Raw genomic sequence first — 17,624 nt, 5'->3', positions numbered from 1 at the left:
AGTAGTTGCAAGGAGAGTGGAGAGGTTACAAGAGGATGAGAAAAAGGCAGAGTATAAGAGAGAAGTGGAGGAACGATTGGGCAAATATGAATTGGAGCAGATGGGAGACGTGGAAGGTGTGTGTAAGATATTTACAGAAGAAATATGTGCAGCATGTGATGTGGTGTGTGGAAGGAAGAGAAGATGGAGGGGGGTGCAAGGAACAGCGTGGTGGACTGAAGAGGTGAAACAGGCTGTGGCACAAAAGAAGAAAGCATACAATGAATGGATGAGAAATAGGGGCGTGGAAGAAGTTGAGAAGCGGAAGAGAGAGTTATATGTGGAAAGAAAGAGAGAGGTGAAAAGATTAGTTAGAGAGAGTAAGAAGAGAGTGGATGAGGAATTTGGAAGGAATTTGAGTGTAAAGTGGAGGGTCAGTCATTTCCTGTGGCACCCTCGGGGATGCATAGGGCCCCGATGAACCCACGCCACCACATCCTATCTTGTGCTAACTCCTCAAGATCTCCCCAACACTCATCTCCAGCTTCCCGTCTCATTGTCCTCACCCACATCTCTTTTGGCCTTCCTCTACCTCTCCTACCAAGTGCCACCCACCCTGGTGTACCTCGTACTATTCCCTGTCTCCTATACACATGTCCTAGCCCCTTCCATCTCACGATGGAAGTGGCTGGGACTCCCGTTATTTCTCTAATTCTACTATTTGGTATCCTTTCCCACCACTTAACTCCTAATATTCTTCTAAGTGCTTTGTTTTCAAACACCAAGAATTTATTTTCCATAGTCACTGTGCTGTACCAAGACTCGTGTCCATAAATTAAGATACTCCTAACCATTACCTTATAAAGTTTGATTTTTGTATGCACAGAAAAATTGTTATTTTTCCAAATATTTTTAAGCATTCCCATTGCCTGATTAGCCTTCTTTAACCTTTCCTCGAATTCAAAGTTCAAAGAACCATCCTTGGCTAAATAAGTACCTAAATATTTAAACCTATCAACTTGTTTTACAACCATACCTCCAATTACACATTCCTGTGCATTTTCCATATTCATATTGATTATTTCAGTTTTTCCACAATTAATAACCAAACCCACCTTGCGACCTTCACTCACCAAACAGTCCAACACTCTCTGCATCTCTTCTGGCCCATCACAAATCAAAACTATATCACCTGCATAATCTAAATCCAAAAGTTTCCTGTTCTCTCCCCAAAGTATACCTGCACCGGTTTCTGTTCCAACGCGTTTCATAATGTAATCAATGACCAATATAAATAGTAAAGGCGATAGAACACCACCTTGAATTACTCCGGACTTGACTTCAAACGAATCACTCAGACAACCATCAACCATCACTTTACAAAATGTGTCCTCATGCATGTTCATAATGACCCTCACAAACTCCTCTGGTATTCCATAATGTCTCATGATCTTCCCCATAGTCTCTCTCGAAACACTATCAAAAGCCTTTTCAAAATCAACAAAACAAAGACTTAACGGTACTCTCATTTCATTAACTTGCTGCATCAAATGCCTAACTATAAAGATCTGTTCATTGCAACCACGTCCCTTTCTAAAACCAGCCTGTTCATCCCTCAGAATACCCTCAACCACCGGCTCCAACCTATTTAACAACACTCTACTGAAAACTTTCAAAGCTGTCGGTGACAAAGAGATTCCCCTCCAATTACCACATTCACTCAGGTCTCCCTTCTTCGGAACTTTAACAATTACACCATTCTTCCAAACTGATGGTATACCCTTTCTCAGGAAACATGAATGAGAGAATTTTACAAAGCCTTTGCCAAAATCGGAACACGAGTGACCGTGTGAAGGATTAAGAGGTCCCCTCGGGATTCTTAACCTTCCTCCTTCCCTCTTCCGTTTTCTTTCCTCTACACACACACACACACACACACACACACACACACACACACACACACACACACACACACACACACACGACGCTTAAATAATAAAACAATGTGTAGCCTCTTTTTATCTGTCAGTGTCCTGATATCGGTCCATATGAGGAGGGATGGAGGATGGGAGTGGCCCGGGTCGGAATGTGGGGAGGGGTTGGGTAAGGAAGCAATGAAATAGCCATGAAAGATGAAGAAAAATTATTTTATTTTATTTTATTGTTTTATTACTATTCTTTATGAAAAAACATAAACTGATTTACAATAATATTACTGATCGAAGGATCAACAGTAATATTTCCTTTATAAATATTCATTATATTCTAAAATTTACATTGAAAATACAATCTCTCTCTCTCTCTCTCTCTCTCTCTCTCTCTCTCTCTCTCTCTCTCTCTCTCTCTCTCTCTCTCTCGATATTCATGTCTCCCTCATCTAAACCTTCTTCACTGGTGGAATCCCCCTGCCCCCATCCCGTCACTATGAAAAAAAAAACACACACACACACACACACACACACGCACACGCACGCACGCACGCGCACACACACACACACACACACACACACACACACACACACACACACATACACACACGACGCTTAAGTAATAAAACAATGTGAAGTCTCTATTTATCTATCAGTGTCCAGCAGGGGCGCACCAAAGAATTTTCTAAGGGGAGGTCCTCATTTGCCAGTTTCCTGAAGTTTACATATAAGTTTTATAGTTCTACGTTGTATATATATATATATATATATATATATATTCTGATAGAATGATAGATTTTTTGGTAGGTCGTCAGTTATTTAAAAAAACGTGTGTGTGTGTGTGTGTGTGTGTGTGTGTGTGTGTGTGTGTGTGTGTGTGTGTGCAAATGTTGTGTATGTGGGCAAAAAGCTAGGTGAAGAGAGGGGATGGGGATGGATAGGAAGGCAGGAAGGATGATGTTTTGAGTTCAGGGGAGGGGGGTCTGCATGCTAGAGAGAGAGAGAGAGAGGTGAGGAGTGACCACTTGTCCCCTGGGAATGACCAGCCCCCCCTCTCTCTCTCTCTCTCTCTCTCTCTCTCTCAAGGTTCTGTAGTAGTAAATAATAATGTCAATGCAAAGTATAACTTAACTGTGATATAAGTATTATAAAATAAATAAAACATTGGAATATATTTATTGAGAACAACTACAAGAAGTCCCCTCGAGACGTCAGCATGTGGAACTCTCATTAATTCCCTGTGGGCCAATTAACGTTCACCTTCATACATGTCTACACTCTTCTGCCACAATATTCGCCATAGATTCCACAATATTTCTCCTCATCTTTACTTTCCAATACAAAGCATACCATTAGTCATGATAATGATTGCACACACACACACACACACACACACACACACACACACACACACGAGAGAGAGAGAGAGAGAGAGAGAGGGTAGATGGGGGAGGGAGGTGGGAGACAAGAAAGGACGGAAGCAGAGGTTTAGAGAGAGTCAGTCAGGAGGTGCTGTGACCTGAGATGCCAACTTACAAATTCGTGATGACAGGCGAATCAAGCTCAAAAAAAAAATAAATAAATAAAATAAAAGGAATAATATGCTATTAAATCTAAATATACAACGAATAACTGGTCCAATATTTTTCGTTTATTTTTAGCGCTTTGTAACAAAAAAAAAAAGAAAAAAAAAAGTTGCATCCAAAAACAGGAACCACAGTTCATATTGACCTGTGAGCATAGCGGGTCACTTATACCCATTCATTGATTGTGTGTGTGTGTGAGTGTGTGTGCGTGCGCCTCTTGCCCTCAGGGTTGTCCCTGGCCAGCTTGTATTCCCACAGGTCGTTAAATCAGATGCCTTCGGCCTTTGACAGTGACTTTGGAGTAAAACAGACGATATTCTACATTCGTTTTTCCTGAGACAGACTATAGTAACCCCGTCACCCATATCTTATTGAATAGCTTGGTCAAGATCATTATTAATCTATCCCCCTCCACTTTAAACATTTCCGGAAATAAACCATCCTCCCCTGGTGCCTTATTATTCTTTAACTGTTTTACTGCTTTCTCCACTTCTGCAAGCCTCAACTCGCCTGTTTCTATATTTAAATCTTCCTGAGCAGATGGTATATCCTCTTCTGGTGGTATTGGTCTATTAAGAACAGTCTCAAAATACTCTTTCCATCTATTTTTAATATCTCCATCTTTGGTCAATAAATTTCCTTCCCTGTCTCTAACTGGTATTTCCTTGCGTTTACCTGCATTACCACTCAGTTCTCTAATCGATTCATATGCAATTCTTTGACTGCAAGAAAATGTTCTGAAGAGAAGTGAAAAGAGTAAGACAGGGTGGAAGTGAAGTTAGCAGGGGAGTGAAAGATAAAAATGGTAGATTACTAGTGGAGAAGGGAGAAAAAGTGAGCAGATGGAGAGAACACTTTAAGGAATTGTTGAACGTAGAGGATGGAAGTAATGAAAGTATAACTGGCTGGGGAATGGCTGGGAGAAGGAGGGAGGTGAGAAGACAGGAAGAAATCAGTAGGATAGAAGTTGTGGAAGCAATGAAGAAAGTTAAATCGGGGAAAGCCCCAGGAATTGATGGAGTGTGTGATGAAATGCTGAAGCATGGGGGAGAGATAGTAGTAGAATGGATGTGGAAGATATGCAGATTGGCCTGGGAGGAAGGTAGAGTCCCGGAGGATTGGAAGTCAGGTATAATTATTCCCTTGTACAAAGGAAAAGGGGAAAAAGAAGTGTGTGGTAATCATAGGGGCATTTGTCTTCTTAGTATAATAGGAAAAGTGTATGGTAGGATACTTATAGACAGAGTTAGAGAAAGAACAGAGAAATTAGTTGGAGAAGAACAGGGAGGCTTTAGGAAGGGAAGAGGTTGTGTAGATCAGATATTCATTCTTAGATCTTTAGTGGAAAAGTTTCTAGAGAAGGGAAAGAAGTTGTATGCAGCTTTCATGGATTTGGAAAAAGCATATGACAGGGTGGATAGACAAGGATTGTGGAAAGTGTTAAGAATATATGGAGTAGATGGGAAGTTGTTGAATGCTGTGAAGAGTATGTACGATGGTGCGAAGGCTGCAGTGCGTGTGGATGGTGAACTAAGTGAATTTTTCTCTTTGAAAGTTGGTTTGAAACAGGGATGTGTCATGTCTCCATGGTTGTTCAATCTGTACATGGATGGGGTAATAAAAGAGGTACAAGGTAAGGTAGTGGATGTTGGAGTGGCCCTGGTGAGAGAAGATAGTGTTTGGAAACTCCCTGTACTGTTGTTTGCAGATGATACTGTGTTGTTGAGTGAAGACGAAGGGGAGCTGCAAGGCTTGGTGAATGAGTTTGAGAGAGTGTGTAAGAAACGGAACCTAAAGGTGAATGTAGGGAAGAGTAAAGTGATGGTCTTTGAGAGAGGTGAAGTTAGTGAATGTATAGCGAGGTTGGATGGTGAGGAATTGGAAAATGTGAGTACGTTTAAGTACTTGGGTAGTGTGATGAGTAAGGATCGATGTTTGGAGGGTGAAGTGCTTGAAAGGGTACAGCAGGGAAGAAAGGTTGCTGGTTCCTTGAAAGCAGTGATAAGAAACAGGGAAGTGAGCATGGAAGTGAAAAAGTTACTACATGACAGTATTGTGATACCAACTCTAACGTACGGAAGTAAAGCTTGGACATTGTTGGAAGGACACAAGTCAAGAGTGAGAGCAGTGGAAATGAGTTATTTAAGAGGAGCCTGTGGAGTCACGTGGAGAGACAGGCTGACGAATGAGGATATAAAGGAGCGTTGTGGTCTTGATGTGGATGTGATAGGAAGCGTTATGAGGAACACACTGAGGTGGTTTGGCCATGTGGAGAGGATGGAGGGTGAAAGACTGACGAAGAGAGTGTATGTGAGTGAGGCGGAGGGGGGAAGAGGGAGGGGGAGGCCGACAGTGAGATTGAGGGATGGGGTGGAGAGGTATATGAGAGAGGGGGGTGTGAGTTGGGAGCAGGGCAGTGAAATGGCGGGGGACAGGGCGACTTGGAGGCGATTTGTTTGTGGCCACCCCAAACGGGATTGAGGCGTCTGGCAATAGATAGATAGATAACTATTCATATGGAAGAATACGATTCTGGTCGGACTTAATTCGTTCTATTATGGCACTTCCCACAATTTCACTGTGTGGGTATAGTATCTTTTATAAGTTACAGTAGGTTTCTTTTGTGTGGATAATAATGACGTAAAAAAAATAAGAGGAATGGGGAGACTGTATTAGAAAACACACACACACACACACACACACACACACACACACACACACACACACACACACACACACACACACACACACACACACACACACACACACACACACACACACTTGTGAAGCTTGACTTTGGAAGGACCGCCCAACAAAAGACTGCAATGCATAAACCAATTTGTTTTAGTCCAGTCTTACCTAACCTATCCATATTTGCTGGAACTGAACCCTGCCTAACCTCGAATGACCTAATCCAACCTAAATTAACCTTATCTAATCTAACTTAACCTCACCTAACCCAGTCTAATTGTATTTAACCTCACAATCTCACGTAACCTTCCCATACCTAACCTAACTAATACTGACGCAGCCTAACCGCATCTAACCCTGCCTAATCCTACCCAGTCTCACTTAACCATACCATACCCGACCTAACGAAACCCAGTCAAGCATGAAATAACCTAATCCAACCGAACCTAACCCAGCCTAACCCAACCCAATAGAACCCAACCCGAAATATATCAAAACCGACGTATTCTAAAGCAATCTAACCTAATCCGTCTATGTCTAGTCGATCTGAACCCAACCCAACCAAAAATTATCTAATCAGACCAAACCCTGCCCAAAGTGACCTAACCTAACTTTCGGTCGCCCATAAAATCGCTATATAAGAAATTATGCTGCCTGAAAGTCTACGAGTGTAACAGTCCAAGTTTCGCCGGTTCTGTGTACACGTAGAAGATGGTGTGTGTGTGTGTGTCTGTGTGTGTGTGTTTAGAGTGTGTGAGATGTGTTCTGTAAGGAGAAATTTATACTCTCTCTCTCTCTCTCTCTCTCTCTCTCTCTCTCTCTCTCTCTCTCTCTCTCTCTCTCTCTCTCTCTCTCTCTCTCCAGTTCAGTTTAGAAGTGCATATGTAAGTCTGTGTCTGACCTTTTACCATATATCTGTCTGATTCGCAACGGCTACAATATATCATCTTGCCTGGTCATTATTTACAGCCTCGTATCTGTATAATAAACCGTGAAATATTTAATTGGCGAACCGTGGCAGGAATACTAGAGAAAAAGAGGTTTGATGAGAGAAAAAGACCAGAGAGCAAAACTAAAAAGAACAGAGTATGAGATAAAGAGAGTAAAAGATTGAAACAAAACGCAGAATGGCATGAATGGGGCCAGAAATATTGAAAAAAAGAAGAACGATAAAAAGTACACAGGATAACAGTAATATACGGCTTGGATAGGTAGCTCTGAGGTCTGCTTAGGACTATGAGGAGTGCAACTATAAGCAGACGAGACTACGTGGTTCAGAGGCTGATGAAGGCTGAGAAGACCATGTGTCGTGTCCTCCACTCTCTACTTACCTCGTAACAGCTATAAGTTCTATATCTTCGTTTTGCTCTCTGCGAAGACGTGACAAGGCGTCAGCCACTCGGTTCTGGTGTCCTGGCAGGTAGGATACCTCTAAGTCGTATTCGGCAACCTGTACCGGTATCTGCCATCTAGCTATTCTGCCAGAAGGCTCCTTCACATTAAAGAGCCACGTGAGGGGTCGGTGATCCGTCTGCACAATCACTCTGTATCCCAAGACAAGAGGCCGATTTATCCGCAATCCGTACACAATTCTTAAGGCTTCTTGCTCGATAGTGGCATAATTAAGCTCAGCTTTATTTAATGCTCTACTAAAATATGTCAACGGTCTAAGGTGTCCTTCCTCATCTTCCTGTTGTAATACCCCACGTATTGCAGTACCACTCGCGTCAGTTGTCAGATAGAATGGTTTATCAAAGGAGGGAAGCTTCAGTACGATGTCGTCAGTAAGCTTACTTTTCAGACTTCTAAAAGCTTGATCAGCCTCATCGTTCCACTCGATTTTTTGTTTACTGTTTTTCACTTCCTTCTTTCCACGAGTCAATTTTGTGAGAGGCAGAGCAATCTTAGCATAGTCACTTATGAATCTGCGGTAATAATTAACTAACCCTAAGAAAGATTGGAGTTCCTTCAGTGTCTTAGGAACAGCAATTTCCCTTATGGCTCGGACTTTATCCGGTTGGGGCCGCAAGCCTTCTGCAGATATTATATGTCCGAGGTAAGACACTTCATCCTTGAAATAACTGCACTTCTCTAACTTAAGAGTAAGTTGAGCTTCCTTAAGTCTGGCAAGGACCTCATCTAGGTTCTGTACATGTGAATCAAAATCCTCACCATAGACAATTATGTCATCCAGGTAAGTATGGCTGATACGCCCTGTCAGTCCTACAAGGACTTCGTTAACGATCCTTTGGAACGCAGCAGGGGCATCTTTTAAGCCAAACGGTAGACTATTATATTCCCAATGACCGTCTGGTGAGGAAAATGCGGTCAGCGGTCGTGACGCCTCATCCAGAGGGATCTGATGGTATCCTTGCCTCAAATCCAAGCTACTGAATACAGTATTTTCTCCTAACTGGGAAAGAATTTGTACAATGTTTGGCAGTGGGAAGGGGTCTGATGTTATCTGCTTATTCAAATGACGAAAATCGAGACAAATTCTTAGTCCACCATCCTTCTTGGCCACCGGGACCAAGGGTGAACAATATGGTGATCTAGAAGGACGTATTATATTTTGCTCCCTTAGTTCATTTAGCTGTTGCCTAAGAGTTTCGTGATACTTAACCGGTACCTTATAAGGACGACGGTTTACAACCGGTCCTGTTGCACAGATGTGATGGAGGAAATAAGGTGTAATATTCAGTGGTTCATCAGGCAAGGCAAACACTTGAGGATGCTTTCGCACTAGACGTTTGAGAGCATCATTCTCCTTAGTCTCCGGTGGACATAACTCATCTACTTTTAGAAAGAGCTTAGTTAATCTCTCTTCTCCTTGTGTCACACCAGTTATTTGCCCTTGCTCATCCTCCTGATTCTCGTCCCACATTATCTCCTCAAACGGTTCTATTGTCCCCACCCTGTACCTGCCAGATATACTGACCCGGTCAGGGGTGGCGTTAGTGTAGGCAACATAAACCCTGGACTTTCCTCCCGCCTCGCCCGGGACCATCTGTACAATCCCTGGCCACAGTATAGCAGCGAAAGTACTACCAGGATTAGGTGAGAATAACCCAAAGGACCATCCTGAAATTTCAGTCTCTAACGAGATCATTCCACTTGTGAACGGATCAATCACGACTGTCTCACTCGTCATACAACGCCCAGAGATATACTCCTGGTCATCTGATAAGCCGGTTTCAACTACATGCAAGGAGGAAGCACCATCTATGCGAAGATTCTCCTCTCCCTACTGTAATTCTACCTTCTCCCCATCGATCTCTATGCACAACGGATCTGGTGTAATACATATATTCCGAGCGAAAATAAAATCGGAACCTAGAATCACTGAAATAGAACATGGTAAGTTCCTCACCACTACTAATTCACTCTCGTAGGTGTGACCAGCCAACCCTATAGGCAGGCTAACCACTCCTACCACCTCAAGCTCATTACCACTTACGGATACTAACCTTCGTCCTTGATACGGTCTGAGCTCAGGCTTGGTCTCACCCAAATTCTCATAGGTTCCTTGATTAATGAGCGATCGACATGCTCCGGTATCCAAGAGCATGGGGCAATCCCTCATTTCACCACACGCTCCCATAATCATCACCAGATCCGTCGCGTCTATATGCCTCTCTCTCTCTCTCTCTCTCTCTCAGGTTCTGTAGGGTGAATGATAATGTCAGTGCAAAGTATGATTTTATTGATATAATTATTATAAAATAAATAAAACATGTTATTATAAAATAACCAAAGCATTTTAACACATTTAAAGATAACTACAGTTCGCGGTTAGACAAATGTAGCCAGCTTTTAAGCTCGCGTCTGTATACACTCTGCCTCTCAACATTTGCCTCTCTCTCTCTCTCTCTCTCTCTCTCTCTCTCTCTCTCTCTCTCTCTCTCTCTCTCTCTCGATCAGTATCGTGTCCAACCTCCATTATTTCTAATCACTTCTTGCAGGCGGTTTGGCATAGAGCTGACATGATTATAGATTATGTGCTGTTTCCTGCGCATGACTTCCCATTCCCGTTGAGTATGCTGGAACAGATTTGCTGGCGTTCTCTCCATTTCCTGTTCCCAGGAATTGACAATGTTTCCCCACACATTTTCGATGGGATTTAAGTCACATGACTTACTGGGCCAGGGCAAGTGGTCCACATCATTTCGTTCATCGAACCACCTCCTCACTATTCTTGCCGTGTGAACACTACAATTGTCCTGCATGAAGAGGATCTTCTCTGGGTAAGGGAGAGCATAGACCCGTACTAAAGGAAGCATCACCTCTTCTAAAATTTCAAGGTAAGTATCAGCGGTGAATCTTCCCTCAATCCGAGCCAACTCCCCAGCACATATAGATGGATCCACCCCCACACATTGCAAGTGACGTGGCCGCTCCTTCCCTCGTAAAAGATGTTCGCCTCGTTATATCTGTCGTAGGAAAACATTGATCAATGTGGATGATCAAGTGATTAAGGATTAAGGTATCGATTGGTCTCTGCCGGGCTGGATATGGATTATATCCCAAACCACTGAAAGCCGAATATATTTCGAGTTATTTCATAAACGTCCCGAATGTCTGAATGACAATAATAATGATGATGATGATGATGATAATAATAATAATAATAACGATAATAATAATCATCATCATCTTCATCATCATCCAATCCTACCTTGCTCCATGAGGAGCGTAGGAGCCCGGGGCTAGGCATGTTGGTCCTGACATTTAAGATGAGAGTGACAAGCCTCACAACCCTGAGTGGCATTACGTGAGCAATAACCCCAACCACCCCTTGAATATAAACCTTCACCGGTTCAATCTAATAATAATAATAGAAAAGAAAATGGTTCTAATTGCTTATTTTATCTCAAAAACAATAACCGATAGATGTGATGATGGAAGAACATGTTTAAGGATTCAAAATGAATGCAGGTCTTACCTAGTGTTGGTCATCCTCCAGCAATGCACTTTCCCATGGCTGCATGACGAGAAGGTCTTTTTGTCTGAGAAGATTACCCTAGCCCAGAAGTCGAGCCCTTCGTCACAGTATCGCTGGGCAAACTGAAGGCGGCGTTCTTTGTGGCTGTCCGTCATTTTTTCCTTTACAGCTGCAACGTGGCATCGAAAACCTGATGAATGAAGTCTTCTCCTCACTGTCCTGTCCGACACCGTTAACTCCAACTGCCTTTTAACTTCACTGCTCTTAAGAAAAGGATTTCGGTTAACTGCTTCCACAATTCTTCTCTCTTCCTCTGCAGTAGTTTTCTTTGTTCCTCCAGGCGACTTGCGCGCATCAACATTTCCTTCTTCTTCATATCGCCTAAACCAAAAATATACTGTCGTTCTTGATATTCCCAGGTGTCTTGCTATTTCTGAGGGGGTTGATCCAGCCATGGCCATTCCTACGATGCGGTTTCTTGTGCATTTTCTGTCAGTGGCCAGATGCTTCATGATAGAGGATTTCGAGGAGTAAAATAATTGATGCCGAGACGTCTACAACAACTGGAGTGCGAACTGAATGAGATAAACATCCAGTGCAGGCTCCTTATATCTGGCCAGGAATCTGACATTTCCAATTCACACATAGGTGAAAATTAAAAAAGGTTGACAAAGCACGGTTGATTTTCCACCTCTAGAGACGTCACCTTGTGGAACTGTCATTTTCACACACACACACACACACACACACACACACACTATCCGTCTACTTGTCTATTTCTACCTATATCTATCTGGCTGTTTTTCTGTTGATCGATTTATCTATCTATTTATATCTGTCTGTCTGTCTCTATCTGTCTATCTATCTATCTATATCTATCTATCTCTATATCTATCTATCTATATATGTATATATATATATATATATATATATATATATATATATATATATATATATATATATATATCTATATCTATATATATCTCTCTATCTCTATATATATATATATATATATATATATATATATATATATATATACTGTATATGAGAGAGGCAAATAGACATAGAGAAAGAGCGAGAGAGAGAGAGAGAGAGAGAAAACGAATGGGAGGGGTGGATGTAGGGAGTGAGGACAGGTGAGGTGAGGAATGGCTCCCAATCCCCAAGGAATTACCTACTCAGGTCATTTTGACTAGGGCAGACACACACACACACACACACACACACACACACACACACACATATATATATATATATATATATATATATATATATATATATATATATATATATACCCAGGCTGCTTCCCCCAAGAAAAGTGGGGTAGCCGAGATAGATAGATAGATAGAATTTTATTGACCACAGCTACAAATGATCATACACATTATTTTAAAGATTGGTCCAGTAAAAGTACATATATAATAATACAATGAAATACTAAAAACAAATTACAACACCCTAAAGGGAATTCATAGATAACACAGCGGCACGACAGTGAAAAGCACTGACTACACCTGCCTTTGTAACTCCAAGTAAATATAATGATACAAACTCTCACATCAGAAACAACGCCCACCCTGGATTTCATATCAGCTTCAAAGAAAAATCAGACACAAATGCTCAAAGTATATAAAACACGTACTCCTTAACTTAAAGTAATATGAACAGTGACCTTTATGTACCCAGGAATAACATATGCTTTATCTATTTACTTCCTTCCTTTAAACATCTGTTTTATACTTTATAAGTATCCAAGATCTTGAAAATTATAGTACATCTTTGAACATCATCATATCTATTAGAAAATATATCTGTGATAGTTGAAAAATTATAAACGTCTCTCAAGTGTTGCGTCATAGCACATTCTTGTACCACATGAATCTCATTTTGTATCTCACCACACTCACATACCCTCTCCTCTACTGGCAGCCTTCCACGTCCCCTTCTGTTCCATCGGCCCACCTTTATTGCTAGAGAATGTGCTGACACTCGGAACCGCGTAAGAGCAACGCGATAGTGTTCACTTACATAGTTATTCAGTCTGTATACTGAATGGACATTTAATTCTGGGTTTATTTCCATATATGTTTTACGTTTGGAAGACTCTGAGTTGGAAATTATGGCCTTCAGGTCCCGAATCCTTCAGCTATATCATCCCTTTCATTATGTAATAAATTGTTAATGTATGTATGGGTCTGGTATTGATTGTTCATAACAGTATTAATGGCTAAAACTAATGGGTCATCATCCATTCCTTGCCTTTCATTCCACATCTTACGAAAAAGCTTTCTTTGCTTGCATTTAACTAAGGACTGTAACTGAGGATAACCAGATTCTACATAACACAAGTCATTACACGTAGTTAACCTAACATTTAAAAGACTTTTTAAAGACCAATTATACAACCTCACAACCGGTCTCAGGTCCGCACCCAGCCAAGACTCACATCCATATAAAATAGCCGACACCAAGCAAGCATCAAACACACGCTTCTTAACACAAAAAGGAATGTCATTATTTTTCCTTAAAAATGAAATGAATTTGATGACATGAGTCATTTTGGCGTCTGCGTGAGCCCTGACCGATAACGAAACTGAGCCGTCAGCCGTAAATGGTGAACCAAGATACATATACTGAGTACACTGTTCTACCACCAGACCCTCTACCCGCAAATCTTCCTTATCCTCAGGCGTACCATGTATTACAAAAAATTTTGTTTTTTCTCCGTTCACTTTCATACCATACTCATCGCAATATTGCATCATCAATGACAACTTATTAATCATCCCACTGCGCGGAGTGGAGAGCAGCACAGTATCATCCATCTGCATTAAAATATGTAGCCACCTCAAGAATCCGTCATCACCACAATGATCTTTTATCAATTTAATCAAATCGTTCACGTATAATATAAAAAACAAACAAGATGTAGGGGATCCCTGACGAACTCCCAGTGTGGCAGCAAACATGGCAGTACCAATAATGCTCTCTGTAACATTATATACAGCACCAATAGCACCCAACATAACCATACCACATCCAGGACGCTTTAAAATTCTTATTAGAATATGTCTTTGTACCCGGTCATAAGCCTTACTAAAATCAACGAGTGTTACAAATAACTTTTTCTTTTTCTTTCTAGCTAAATCTGTTAGGAGGCGTAATGTCACTATGTGCTCCACACTGCCACGACCCCTTTGCGCTCCTGCTTGTTCACGATACGGCTTAAACCACATCTCCAAACGGGAGCACAACACCATATCATAGAGTTTGGAGATGCTATCTATTATACTTATGCCTCTATAATTCTTAACATCCTTTCTATTCCCTTTCTTAAAAATAGTAATCAACTTGGCCCTAGTCCAAAGTGCAGGATATTGTGCGTTAGAGAATATCACATTAAACATATTAACAATGAGCATTATCCACTGGGCAGGCAACAGCTTAAAAATCCCTGGTGCAATGCCATCTGGCCCACAAGCTTTTTCTGCTTTGAGCTTACTAATTTGTGCATTAACCTCTGCAGGGGAGATGGGGTTATCTAACACAGGTATAGTTACATTGCTATGTCGGCATTCATCAAGATTATCTATATCAATATTCATTAACTCTTCATAGTAGCCACGAAATTCTTCATCAGAGGGTCTATTGTTAGCCTGTAATTCATCATTTAAGTCTCCCTTCCAACTGATTGCCTGCCACACCCGTCTATCATCCCTGTCCTGCATCAGCCTCTCCCAGCGGGATAAGCTACTATCACCACCACCACCACCACCACCACCACCGAGAACGCCCACAGCGCTTCGGCTAGCTCTTGCACATTCGTACAAAGCATCAGCAATATTATGAGCAAGATTATCTATATTATGTTCATCCTCGCAATTGGGAACATCAAGAAATTGTACATTATTTCGAAACATATCCAAATCTATTGTTGAAAACTTAATTGGACTGCGAGCCACCGAACTACTCTCCCTGACATTTAACAGCGATGCATGACCTCCAAGGTGACATGCACGGCGGTATAGGGAGTCTACACTAGTAACTGGGATATTTACCTCAATGCTAACGGGAGCATGATCCGATGGCAAACATTCCATATTATGCACACACAAGGATTTAATATCATCAACCAATCCACACGGTACCACACACACATCCAACTCTGACACCCAACTACCTCCTTTACGAAAAGTCAGATCACCTTTAAAATGATTAGTTGTTGTCTTTAGGTTATTTAGTACCAACATCTTGTTGTCTATGCAAATCGTAGATAGTACATAAGCATTGTCATTAGGGGCATTTATAGTGTCGTGTATAACTGGGTAGCAATACATATAGGCATCAGGAATATCACTACGGGAAGGTAACTCCCGAACATATTTACCAAATCTGGAATTAAGATCGCCCATAATTACACACCTGCAATCACCAACTCATTCGCCTTCCCTATCACACCATCCTCCTCCTCACTCTCACCTGCCTCTCTTTCCTCGCTCACCTCCCCCACCCCACCCTCAACCTCACCATACCCACAAACCCTTTCCCCCACTTCACCCTTACCTGACCCACCACCACCTTCCTCCGATTCTCATCCTTCACCAACCTCACCTCCGCCTGCATCTCCTCCGGCTACCCCACCTCCTCCAACCCGCCACCCTCAATCACCGCCCGCTACGCCCACCACCAACACTGCACCACACCACCCATCACCAACTCCCACCTTCACCGCCGCGGAAACAACCACCACCACCGTACCACCACAACCAGAGACGGAAATTGAGAGGGTGCTATAGCGCCACCACGACCGCCCACCTGTCAGAATCCGAGGGACCCCCCACCTTCTCCGCCTCCTACGCCGGACTGACCACCCATCCTCCCTCCGGCTCACTCTCAACCCCCATCAGGAGCCCAACACCACCACCCACTGGGTCAGCCTTCTCCAACACCTCACCCCGGCCCACCAGACATCCACCTCCAGTCACAGGGTCGTGACTTTTACAAAGCGGAGGGTGGTAAAATGCCCGCCGTGCCCTCCGCCTGACCTCCCACCTCACCACCCCCCACCCCACCACCGGGCTGCCAACGCACCACCACCCCAGGAGGATACAACATTGGGGTTAGTGACCCCGATCAAGAGGGTCACCAGGACACTAAAATCCTGAGCCCCTGTTCCCCGCAACTGCCCCAACACCAGGTGACCAGGGAAAGGCAACTACCTTGCAGGCGGGACAACCATCGTCAGAAAAGGGGTGGGACTGAACTAGCTTCAGTCCCAGGTAACACCGTATTGACGGCAATTGTTACACCCTCTAGGGCAGGAGGCCCAAGGGCAGGAGGCCCAAGACTAAGGCCTAATAAAGTGTACGAGGATAAGGCGACCCAAGGCTCCGGCCTTAGTACACCCCAGAGAGAGAGTTGCCCCAGTGCATCCCTCTCCGCTGTTCTCCCCTACAGGAGCAACACCGCGCCGACAGTCTCTATATGTGGCGGGGAAGGAGCGGCCTTGTACGCCCTTCAGTTGCTTCTGGTCGGAAAGATCAGCTCCCGGCTACCGCCAGAGTACGTACCAGGGAAAAGAGCCCCTGCTATCGTACGTGTAGCTTCCCTACTACGGGAGCAACACCGCGCCACATTAACACTTTTTTCCATTTTCATCTATCTTCCTCCAGACGATTTTCTTCAACTCTGGAGAGAAATTTCGTACTGGAGGGGTTAGATAGTGTCACCATCAACCCCTTCACTACGAGGGGATCTCCTAAGCTGAATAAAATCGTCCGGTTACCTAGAACAAAGTAACTAAGTCATTCTCTGTCTGAAGGGGTTATTGTGTCTGTCCCATCATCCCGAGAGGGTTTCTTTAAGCTCCAGGAAATCGTCTAAAGGTAGCAAAGTGTAGCCTAAACATGACGTCAGCACTTGGTCTAGGCGCCACAGATCGAATCCCGGAGGTGAACAAAGGTTTTTATATCATATAGACGTTTTATATTTTATATTTTGCAACTTTCAGAGGCATTTACTCAGCTTTAGGAGTCTTATGGATAGGCTTAATCAAACGTATCGAACCTCCCATGTTAGAAAAAATAGCTTACAGAAATGCGTCTCGTACAGAAGAGGCGGATTGGGCAGATCGAGTGACTAAGATATTGAGTTATGTATAAGACTGGTTTTGTTGTTATTTCTATTATTATTATTATTATTATTATTATTTCAGGCAAATGTCCCAGGCTTCTAGACTGGCTGACTAGCGAATGTTATTAAGTCTCCTGTGGCTCCGTGCTCCTTCCACTCAAGAGCCTGCACTTCACGCATTCCACGCACAAGATGGCGCCACCGCTGCATTCTTGCGAAGACGAGAGGTCAAGAGGACGACACTTGCTTTTTGTTTGTTTGTTTACTGTAATTGCTTAAAGTTGTGATCCCTCCAACTTGAATGCTCAGTTGTAACTATAGATAACTAGAATACGATGCTAGTCACGAAGAAGGGCTATGAAAAGA

The 17,624-nt window shown here is 42.8% G+C and overlaps 1 long non-coding RNA gene across 1 annotated transcript in view; it reads left to right on the top strand.

Annotated features, from left to right (window-relative positions):
* Positions 1-17,353, top strand: part of LOC145389641 (uncharacterized) — a 44,990-nt gene extending 27,637 nt beyond the window's left edge. The window contains exon 3 of the long non-coding RNA XR_013895492.1: positions 17,341-17,353. This is a non-coding gene — a long non-coding RNA (uncharacterized LOC145389641). The remainder of the gene's footprint in view (positions 1-17,340) is intronic.
* The last annotated feature ends 271 nt before the right edge of the window (positions 17,354-17,624 follow it).

The sequence above is a fragment of the Coenobita brevimanus genome, unplaced genomic scaffold (assembly GCF_032717465.1).
Source record: "Coenobita brevimanus isolate Jiangsu-jjx unplaced genomic scaffold, ASM3271746v2 jjx.HiC_scaffold_1729, whole genome shotgun sequence".
In the NCBI taxonomy this organism is placed as follows: Eukaryota; Metazoa; Arthropoda; class Malacostraca; order Decapoda; family Coenobitidae; genus Coenobita; species Coenobita brevimanus.
The sequence above is the reverse complement of the archived record's forward strand: the minus strand, read 5'-3'. Positions and strand labels throughout refer to the sequence as shown.